The following is an 11,934-nucleotide window of genomic DNA, read 5'->3' on the forward strand; positions in this document are numbered from 1 at the left end:
CGAAATAAGTTCAACGTACATAGATACAATCAGAAAATGTTGTTATACCAAGGGCCATACTGCGCCTCAGGGTATTGAGTTGCAGCGAGAGAGTATGGCCTGGAACCTGTATTCGTTGATTGGATCCTGTGAAGATGTGTACATGTGGAGCTCTTTGTGAACCCACTGCTGGATGAGGGCCTCCTCCCTCATGCCGTGCGGGTCGTGGGGGATTATTTGACCAAACTTTTGCGCGGTGGTTGAGTTGCACTGTGAAGGCGGGGCATGTGAACGTGAGAGCATTGTACGTGCAGTACAATAGTGGATTTTGCTGCAGTGCCATCGGTTACTCACCACGTAGACACTTGTTAGAATAGTGTGCGGTCTGTGGAGAAAATATTAGGACACTGAGTCACTTCCAGTAACACCGTCAGTCCATCGGATTCCTTAAGTAAAACCACCAGTTCTGACGCTTCTATTCTGCTTATTCACCTGGGTGGTCTGGTGTAGGGTTGTTCTACTGGTACATATTATTTACCTGAATGTTTGACATTTACCTTTCAAGCAACAGTTACAACATTTACTCTCAACCTCTTCCAAGTTATAAAAAAAGCAGAAAATGTTTAATTTTTTTTATTTTCTTCAGATACTGATTTTCCCATTATATACCGTACAAACACTTGCAGTGTGCCTGAGCAATGGCAAACGCCGGGACAGTGTTAGATAAATGACACTTTATTTATGTTAGATAAATGACACTTTATTTAACGGGTGCCTTTTATGACTTTCAGACTTCCTTTCCGAGCCCCCCCCCCCACCACTCCCTAGCAACGTTTCCTTTGATGTGTTTTCTCATAGGCGACCTCCCCCCCATGCACGCACCCACCCAGCCACCCAGCCAACCCCGTCTGCTCGTCACGAGCGCGTGCTCGGAGACAGACGTGGGCCCAGGTGCCGAAGGAGGAGGGTGCGTGCCCTCACGGCGGCGGCGTGGCACGCCAAAGGGCCGCCGCGCTCTTCCCCTTCAATAAACAACGAGGCCCCCCCCCACCCCGGCCCTGCGTGGAAAAGCCCACGGGGCGTGACCGATCGGCCGCAGACGGGCGCACCTGGTTTGATGGCAAAGCCCTCGCAAAACGAAACCCAAATTCCCAACCACGCCGCCCACATCCGGACACGCGAATTAAGCGGTGACGTTGCCGAGCAGTCGCGTTTGACTCAATTATAGTGCATTATTGTTATTATATACAGTATGTGTGTGTGTAATAACCGCCACGACGGCTTGCAACGCCATGGGGAGGCCTTCATCCAGCAGTGGATTAACAAAAGGGATCTACCTGCACACGAACAACTGCAGGGCGTGTGTTTTGACTGGTAATAAGAGTGGGAATCTTTCGACAAAATTAGACCATATTAAGCCTCAATTTGTTTTGTTAGACACTTGCTGGGATTTGCCGATGGACAGGGCAATAGGAGTGTGACATTTTCATAAATTTCTCTGGGCCGAAAACAGAAATGAGCTTCGCTCGAGTTTTACTTCAGCAAGGCGACAGTTTTACCTGAATTACGGTCAGCGTTGGGATAATTTGGCTATAAGACTTCAAAGGCTTTATTATCATTATTGGGTAACGTACAAAGTTCAGGATCTATTTGTGTAAACGGTGATAAAAACGAGTCTTTGTCTTACTTCCCAATGAGGCATTGAGTAAATGCCCAAATACCCTCATTGTAAGAAAGTTAAAATTAATTCCAACAATTGTGCTCTGTACTCTGTTCCTGTTGGTTTCATCATCAATTCAACGTGACATCAGTAATTGTACTTTGATAATATGACCCCTTTTTTTGTTCGTCCTGTAATTGCGCTGCAGCAGCAGCAGCAAAATTAGTCTCAGAATCAGAATCGGTGACACATTTTTTTTTCGTGCATCAGGCAGCCCTCTGTTTTTCAACACTGAGTCACATTTGACCTCGGAGATACTTTTTTTGCCGTGTGCACAAAGTGCACATGCAATGCACATCAAACAGAGTTAGAATCAAAGCAAAGTGGATCACGGTGTAACCCTCCACGCCACTCTGCGCACATGCAGCTTCGCAGGGCTGATGAGCATGAAAGTCATATTTCATGGTGCAGCATTGTCAAAGAATACGACGGTAACGATGACGATGATACACTTTGACGCATATTATCCAATTGCTAAATAAATCAAGCACACACACAGCGTAGATACAATCGTGTTTGCATTAATAATGTGGCACAGCACATACACTTGTGAATTAATGAATTGTTTCCTAAACTAATCTTGGACTCCTGGTACCATGTGCTGTCCCTGCAGAGGTTGAAACCTTAGTACTCGCTAGAATACAGCTTGTCCAAAACTTCCAAAACTCAACATGTTCGTCAATAACGCTGCCTTAAAGGGAGAACATATATAATAAGAGACGTTTCAGGCAATGGCTCCTCTTCATAACACATCACGTGGACATTATATAAAAAAGCGCCATTGCCCGTGACATCGCTGATTATATTATTTTAAAGACAGTTACTGACAAAAATGTGAGTGTTTTGTGTGATTTGGGCTTGTGCACCACTCCCAGTGCAGTTTCCCCCCCAAACAATTGGCAAATATCCGATGCTGTCAATGGAGATTGTCACCACTGGCTCAGTGTTGCCATCAAAGGACACGCACCACCCATGCTTGTTCTTAAGTAGACAGATAATCACATTTTTAATTTACCATACAGTGTGTGTGTATATATATACATACATTATATATACGTTATATATACATCTTTGGAGCACAATTGTTTCTCAAATAATGTTTTGGTCTACCATGCAAATGGTATCATTCAGCATTCCAACTGTTCAAATGTTGCTTTTCGTTGTATAGTTTTCTAGTGTAGTGCTATCATCAGATGCATTGATATTATAATCATTGTCAATTAATATTAATTAAGCAATAGTGGGGGGGGGGGGGACTATCAGACGTATATTAAATATTGCAGTTCAGCAATTAAACAGTAAATAACTTAGCATTCAAGCTGCGTTGCACAATACTCAACGAAATGATCAAACGCGCCCTCGTAAAATGTGAACAGGCTCAATGTGGATTGCCGGTCAAGGTAGATATCCCATGACTTGCTGCGCCTTTGTTGAACAGTGATGTCTAACCCTTTAAGTAAGCATGCTCATATAATGAAGAAGGGCCCGTTAGCGAGCTGCTGATGTAGTGCTGGACCGTCCGTTTCGTGTTATGTTTTTTTTGGTGTTGAACCCTAATGTTTAAAGACGGCATGGAATTCGTGCCAGGATCCACCTTCTGGTGAAGTGCTTTGCAGCCCAGGCTTGGCTGGCCAGGGCTTTTGGCGTCCTCATGTTTTTGAGACCCCCCCCCTCCCCCCAAGGGGCTGCAAGATGATATCCCCTTGATGAGCACAAGCCCTGAGTAGTGTCGCAAGGACCCCACCCTCCCGATGATAAGTCGACATCCACCACTCCCCCAGCCTTATCCTCACCCACATCCCAACCCCTCCCATTTCCCCCCCCCCCACCTCCTCCGCCACCAGCCCGTGCATTGGCGTCAACCCTCAATACCCTGAGCATGAAGCCACAAGCACCGCTGACGTCCGCTCTCAGCGAGTGACGCACGCGTCGTGAACAGAGGTGAGTGGTGCGAGTGTGTCCAGCCACGTGGCTGTGTGCGGTATCATCCTCTTGACACGTTTCGGTCTGCCGAGGGCTCAGACTTTAGATTATCCGTTGATGTATTTTATCCTCTGTGCATGAAACAATTGTGGACGAGCACATGCCTTTCTCTCAATTCAACTGTACAGAGTCTCCCTCTCTCTCTCTCTTCAAGACACATGCAGCAGTCTTTTAAAGAACGCGCCCTATGTCGGCAATTTTGGTCCCCTGGGATGGGAGTGAAGAAAAGACCCATCCAATACAGCAATTAGCATGTGCCCTGCCTGGGCTTGGGTTGCACAAAGTGCAGCGACCTGTGACCTTTAGCGAAGTCACTGGCGGTGTGCATAGGCTGTTGCAGTCTACATCTTTATATGCAATGCCCTGTGGGCTGTGTGCCCGCTTAAGCTGATTTGGCTGCCTCTTAGGGTGGGGTGAGTGTGGCTTGATAGGTTGGTTCGGGAAGGTGTTGGCTAAGTATAATCTGTGATTTTGCATGAACTGGCCTGTACAGCTATACAAAGCCCCTATGTGTCCTGGGACCCTTGCAATTTGCTGTCATGAATATTGAATTTCTAAGTTAAATTAGCTGAAAAAAGAGTGATGAACACATTATAAATAAACTACGATGAATTGCAATAGATACATGTGAAAATAATTTATATATATATTTTACTTTGACCATTCAATGCACTGGACTAAATTTGAAAAATATCCAGGGTATTATTCACATATTGCTAAAAACAATGCTAATGGAGGTAGCACTGCGACGACTGAAAGAGCATTCAACAAAGCTTATAACAATTCTTAATAAGGAAACGTGAAATCTCAGCAAAGTGGTGTTTTTTCTGCAATTATCGCAACAAAACCATTACTGAAGCTATGCTAATCTTGACAAGCTGGTATTTAAGTGCATATTAACTCTGTATAAATGCACTTGAGTGTGTTTGTCATTCTTGGGATAGGAACTGCCATCTTGCCCTCGTGGTTGACACTTATCTTGACAGAGGCCCCTGACAACAAAAACCGTCCAGTGGATTTATTTTTCAGGGACAGATTAAAAACTCGGTTTGTGTTTTTTTAGTCACGCATGACTGTGGTCGGGCTTGTGCTTGCAGCGACGCCTATTATGGGCTGCGGTGTGAGTTGTACAGGCAACTTGAAGAATTCCAATAGGGTTCAAAATAAGGAGGTGACTGAGTGGCTCAAGGGAGGGTGGCGAAGACCCACATCAGACTGAGCTTCGGCTCTGAGTGACCGCTTGGAGTTAAAGGGTCACTTTTTTGTGGTGACTGCATAAATACCAAGATGGATGACTGTAACTAATTTGGTTTGCACTTCACTCTGAAAAGACATTAATTGGTAATAGCTGCACAGTGAACTGGGCAATTTTCTGCTCAGCTGAAAAGCCCTCTCAGTGAATGCAGCTAAAACGAGTGAATGGATAATTTACACGGATATATGTCTTGGTGGGACTGTGGCCTTTTTGAGACGTGGTAGCTCTGGTGGATGTTGGAGTCAGCAGATATCCTTTAAAGAGTTGGCGTGCACAGAATAGCTTTGATGCGTTAAGGATGTACCACCCATTAAAAACACAGTGGTGCTTTGAGAATTATATATAATCGCCATCATCGTAATGATACACAATTCACAACACAGACATCATTTGTGAAACATCCAAACTATGTAAGGTCTATAAGTGTAACCTTTAGAATAACGTTAATATGCAACATTCCAAATATCAATAGAGTGAAACAAATATAATCTGAGCATTATAAACAGAACCAGCAATAACGTATGTATACTGTAATGGCCATTGTCTCATTGGGTCACGGCGTAGCCAGTGCGTTAGTCTCACAACTCAGAAAATGTGGGGTTCAAATCCTGACGCGGGATCGACTCAGTCATCCACAATCCCCCTCTTCTGGAAGTCGACTGCGATTGTCCTCACAATAGTAATGTCAAATTTGGCGCACTGGCTCATGGCCATGAGCAGAAAACACATTCCTGCGGAGGGAGCTGGTAGGAACGTTGGGTTGCTCGGTCAATGGCCAGGGTCAACGGCAGGCGTGGTGTATTCCGCAAATATGCCCGACTGTGAGGGCGGGCACAGGCCGGCGTGAGTAGGTTAAACGTTGAGTTTTATAAGGGCACCACGGGGTGACCAGCCCCTCCCCACCCAGCCCCACCCCTCCCTCCCACCCCCCACCCAGCCCCACCCTCCCCACCCAGCCCCTCCCCACCCTCCCCTCCCCACCCAGCCCCTCCCCACCCAGCCCCTCCCCACCCTCCCCTCTCCACCCAGTCCCACCCCTCCCATTTTTGGATGCACAACGGACGGACGGACACGATAATCCCCTGTGGACTGGTGGAACCAGGTGGTTCCTACCAGTATAAGCGCTGCTCCTCTGTACCTTTTCATTTGGAGATACGTTCACTTGAGACTTATTTTTCATCCATAACAATACCTATCCTCCCCACAGTCGTGCCGTATGAGATCACGGTGTTCACGAGCGACATCCGCAACGCCGGCACCAACGCGGACGTGAGCTTGGTGCTGTACGGCCCCAACGGCGTGAGCACGCGCTCCCAGAGCCTGTGCCGCAGCAAGCGAGAGCGCCACATGTACTTTGAGCGCGGCGCCACGGACGTCTTCGTGTTGGAGGTTCGTCCACCTTGGCCCAACAGTTTCTCATTGTAGACCGCTACGGCGGAGCACTTGATCGTCATTTCAAAGTCTTTTTCTCTCACGAATGAACCTTCGAATTCGATCGGGCAGCTCTGAGGGACACGTGGCCTAGGTGTGCGTCTTGAGAGAGAAGGGCACCTAGTGTAGCTGCACATCTTTTAACACGTAACGATTCGTGTGCCTGTTGGTTGAAATTAATTCTTCCACTATTGACGCATACATGAACAGCCATTTTTACAATTAGATTATTGGCAATATAAATTGTGTGCAAATGATATCCTGAGCTAGAACCAACAAATAACACGACAAATGTGATGGTAGATAGGAGACAACCACTACTCCTAACTTGAATCACGACTGTGCATTGTGACAATTCATCGGATCTCTTGGGGGCCGTGAATCATTACGTGTGGCCACATTATCACCTCTGTCTTGGAAAAGGTCGCAGCGTCCTCGCATCGTTTCCCTATCTCCATTTAACACGTAGCAGGCTTTCGCGACCAATATTATTCATAATCAACGTTTTTGGGTTTAGATCGCCGCGTTATTTATAAATGTGTCGTAACCCTCCACCACCCGACACGGCCAATCAGTAAAAAAGTGTCACGTTGACAAAAAACAAATAGTTCACTGCTTTAGCCCACCAGTGTGTTGAAGCGTGAAACCACAACATTTACTATTTTTGAGTACGACGTTTCGCTGGTAATTACATCCAGTATCATCGGGCAATTCGCCAGAATGGTGAGGCTCTGCTCTGGCTCCCGGTCTTATATAGAGCAGCAGCAGCAGCAGGGTGGCGTCATCTTTAACTCATCAACTATCTCAAGCCGACGAGCCCCTTGCTCGCTACTTAGCAGGCGACGTGGATGCGTGTCGGGGAGCGAGCGTGGAATCTGCGCTATCTCTCACGCTCTGCTCACGTGCCACAGAAAACCAGCTGTTCCACGCGATCCTCTCGCATCAACGCGCCTTTCTGCCGGGATGGGACAACTGCCAGGCGCTCGAACAATGGTTGGTTGTCTTGTAAGTCACAAGTGTCCCATGCATTTCGGCAGATAACGCCCGCCGTTCGACAAATCAATTTATACCGTTTGTGATTTGACGACGGATATTTTGACGAAATTATTTTTGCATCTCAAATGATTCATGTAATCACAGAAATGCAATATGCTGAAGACTAAAAGATGGTACAGGTATTGTATTTACAGTTTATATGTGGTTGTTGGCTAAAAAAAATCTCATTGCGATAATTCATGCAGAAAAGAAATAACATTTGACTTGTTATTACAGTTTGTACTTTAGGCGTAAAATTGTCCGCTGTTTTAAATTCGTACTTGAAAGTGTATGGAATGAAAGTTTGCATGAACGTGTAGTACAGTCGTTGAAATTAGTCTAGAAGTGTGGAGGATGGCGGACGTGACTGCAAGGCATATTCACTCCACTACCATGGCACAAGACTTGCAGGCTGATTTATGTGTTTGCAAAAATAAATTCTTCCATATTTGGTTATTTTAAACGGCCACTTAGGAAGAAAATTATATTGATTTATCTATTTTTATCACCATACATGTATATTGTCAGGGACTCCAATTTCTGCCAATCCTTGAATAAGGCTCTCGGCATTTATATCACTGGAGAGAAACTTCACACGTTGAAAACAAAAATCGATCAGAGTAAATATCAGTTTGTCCTCCCACTGTATCACCATCTCAGTATCTCAGTATCACCAATCCACGTTAAAGCTCCTTGTGCTTTATAACGGGGGAGGGGGGGGGAGGCCAAAGTAAATATGACAGTTGCATTCAGTTAAGTCACACCTGCTACGAGCCTTTGGCTCACTCATCTAGAAATGCCTTTGCTTCAGCTCTGGCTGGCGGATGAGGACTCTCTGCCCCTGGCACGCTGGCACAGCAGCAGTCGCGCCATGGTCGGTGGCACTGTGCCCTCTTGTTTGGCCGCACACAATAAGCTCCCTATTCGCAGAGGACAGGGCAGCACCCCACTGAGCTGGACGCAAATCAACAGAACGGAAGCAGGCCGAGTCCCGTTAGAAGCAGCGGCGGCGTGCTCGGAATACGGAGTGATGCGGGTAAGGTGAGCGAGCGAGCGAGCGAGCGCTGTGTCATTCGTGCACTTTTAGCCGTCCAGAATTCAGGCTGAGAGGAGGGCCAGTGATTGAACTTGAATTTACATCTTCATGCGTGAAGAGTGGGTGTGGGTGTTGGTTTTTTGACGTAAAACAGGGCAGTTCATTAATGATGTTGGGCCGATTGCCTTTTCTGTTTGTAATAATAATAAAAACGGGTAAAGGAGGGTGTTTTATGGATTATTGCGTCGTAAGACTGTGAAGAGATGGTGCCGGCTTGGAGAGGCCTGCATCCAGGAATGGTCAGATCATGGCTGATGATACCGTTGCTGAAAGAGGGTTTATTCAGTGAAATAAAAAAAATATTGCAAGATTATCACCCATAGGACCCTCAATACAGACCAACGTATCACAATATCATTTCTTTAGACAAGGCAATCCTAATCTGGTCGTGATGCCAATTAATCTCATCAGTGTGGCGTTAGCCTGCTGAATCAATGATGATGTGTAGTTAGAGGCAGCAACCAACCACGAGAATATACGGAGCTGAGAAATGTGGTGCCTATCAGTATTTCCACGAGTTGTCTCTTGTAATCAACATTAAAAACGTGTTGCTAAAAGTCGTAATAATGGTGTTGTGACAGTGTGTCTGCTGAACTGAAGATCTGGCGAACTAATCATGTCATCCATGTGCTTTAAATATCCTGGCTCACCGGTGACATATGTTAGTCGTAAGTGTGCGTCAGACCTTAATTCAATGTTGTATCATCTCACATTTGAATCCTTGTGACATAGCGTCCTGGCTTTGGTATTTATAGCTTCTACAAGTCGGACCATTGGTATTGGCCTTGTGCTTTTCCCGTAAACGGTGGCAATTCTTCAAACGATGAAGGCTGGGCTTGACCTGCTTCGCAATTATTCGTAGCTAGGATGGTGTGAGAATGCCATGCCAAGTGCTGCATGCTGCCAGCCTTATTCACCTAGCCAAGATTTGAACTCCTTAACCGAACCCAGATTTGTAAGGTAAGTACGACACTGTATGTGGTTTTCATATAGACACTTAAATGTATTACTACTCTACTAGCTTGTTGTCCTTCCCCCGCGCCTCCGCTTTGCTACGTACAGTGCAAAATAAGTCCAACATACATTTACAAATGGTTAAGTGAGAACAGTCTCTTTAAAGCCATTTAACTGGAGTTAAAAGATCACCTTTCATGTACTTAACCATTCCATTATTCAAAAGTTAAACACCGCAAATGTATTGTTTCTAATTTACAGTGTGGATTATTACTTGTAATTATTCATACATTTTTACCTTAGATGGCATAAGACTATCCCAGAAGTCATGACCAAACATCTCATGAATCGGGAAATCGGCAAGGAAATTTAACTTACGCCTACGAACTGATTAAGCTAAAAAATATTTTTTATAAATACATACTAATAGTTTGAACAAATAATTACAAAAATAAATTATGTGCAAAAAAGCTGATGGGAGTGTTTCCATTTCCTTCAAAAATGTCGACGAATAGTTTATTTATTAAACATTGCCACACTTCCACGTGTGCACGTCAAAAATGGGCACCATTTTTAAATCCTTTATATTAAGTTCGCTTGCTTGCTTACGACCGTGCAAATCTTTCGGTCGTTTTTTAACCCACTTCCCGTGATCCAATCGAGCTGACATTTTTCACACAGACTCGTTGTGCGTGACAATTAATGTTCGTGCAAATTTGTTTCAAAAATTTTACACTTTTTAGGAAAAAAATATTATATTTAATTACCAATTGCTTAATGGTGCAATGCAATCATCTGACCCATAGGTGGCAGCCATCTCAAGCCAGAGGACGAGAGGACTCTAGCCGCCACGCATATAAAGGATTTATAGTGAAAAACTTTGTTTTTACGGGTTATACTTGTTCTTTCTTTGCCACGGCGTCACCACGACAACCCTGTCGATCACATAGGACCTCGCGCAGCCAGTCACGGCTCTGTGGCACGTGTAACGAGAAATAGCGTCATCATGATTTTGAACATACTTGAGTTTCAGATCCAAGCCAAACTTCATTTCCCCTGTGGTGCGGGTCACGTTCCACTTTCCAAGAAGGCTATAAACATCACTTACTGTAAGCAACGTTAGTGCAGAAAAGCTGCGTCATCTTAACATTACAGTATATTTGTTGTGCTTTAAAGTGTATGGTCAGTAAGCAACGTGTGTGGAAATGCTCATTTAAATGCGGTACCGTACTCTGTATTCTACAAAAGGGGCCGTCCATAAATGACGTCACGCACCTGGGGGGGGGGGGGGGTCAGACATTTGTGACGATGTGTGACGAGGCGGGGGGGGGGGGGGTTTGAGAAATGTGACGTCACATCAAAATGCGCAACTTTAAATAAATATAGACAACACGTTCTACTTACTTAAATAGACTTTTTAATAAATGTTTTCTCCTACAACATCAGAGTGCAGCGCCACATTAAATACGAACTACAATGACAATAGTTTAAAGCGATTTGAAGTGTGTTTTATTTGGGGGGGGGGGGGGGCAGAGCTTTGTGACGTCATATTTGAGGGGGGGGTCTGACTTTTTGTGACGCCGTGTGACGAGGGGGAGGGGGGTCAAAAATCGTCCAAAATCGCGTGACGTCATTTATGGACGGCCCCAAAGGCGCTGCTGTATTTAAGGGTTATCTCTAGAGATTGCTCGGTAGTTCCGAGGTGACGGTACCACGTAGTTACCAAAGAGTGCACAATTTGGTTTTGCACTGATTTGGTAATATTCTCGGACTGATCATTTAAATATCTCAATTTAAATATAATCGTCATGCGACACACTCTTAGCACTGTGCACGGGAAATTGTTTCCCCCTAATGTGTGAAGTGATTAAAAGCCACGTACATAATTTTTCAGTTCTGTGCAAAATGTCTCTTACAGCCCTTCTCTGACATCCAGGGGATGATGGCCGTGAGATCTTTGACTGGATTCTTTATCTCACAACATTACGCTGCGAGCACAATGGGATTAAAAGGAAGGGGGGCAACAACTCACGAAAGACCCAAGGCATCACTCACTGTCTGTGTGTATGCTCATTGTTTGATGACACCGCATTGGCAGTGGCGCGCAAGTACAAACACATTCCTCCTGCGGAGGGAGCTGGTAGGAACGTCGGGTTGCTCGGTCAATGGCCTGCAGGTTCAACGGCGACGTGGTGTATTCCGCAAATATGCCCGACTGTGAGGGCGGGCACAAGCCGGCGTGAGTAGGTGAAACGTTGAGTTTTATAAGGGCACCACGGGGTGGCCAGCCCCTCCCCACCCAGCCCCACCACTCCCACCCCCCACCCAGCCCCACACTCCCCAACCAGCCCCTCCCCACCCTCCCCACCCAGCCCCACCCTCCCCTCCCCACCCAGCCCCTCCCTCCCCACCCAGCCCCTCCCTGCACGACGGACGGACACAATAATCCCCTGTGGGCTGGTGTAACCAGGAGGTTCCTAC

General features: G+C 45.8%; 1 long non-coding RNA gene across 1 annotated transcript; it reads left to right on the plus strand.

Moving 5' to 3' along the window:
* The first annotated feature begins 1,274 nt into the window (after positions 1-1,274).
* LOC133362823 (uncharacterized) lies at positions 1,275-6,250 on the plus strand. The gene is made up of 3 exons (XR_009757538.1): positions 1,275-1,353; positions 3,544-3,640; positions 6,145-6,250. It is a non-coding gene; the product is annotated as an uncharacterized LOC133362823 (long non-coding RNA).
* The last annotated feature ends 5,684 nt before the right edge of the window (positions 6,251-11,934 follow it).

This window comes from Lethenteron reissneri, unplaced genomic scaffold (genome assembly GCF_015708825.2).
Source record: "Lethenteron reissneri isolate LAM-NWPU_2019-01 unplaced genomic scaffold, ASM1570882v1 scaffold_1630, whole genome shotgun sequence".
Classification (NCBI taxonomy): Eukaryota; Metazoa; Chordata; class Hyperoartia; order Petromyzontiformes; family Petromyzontidae; genus Lethenteron; species Lethenteron reissneri.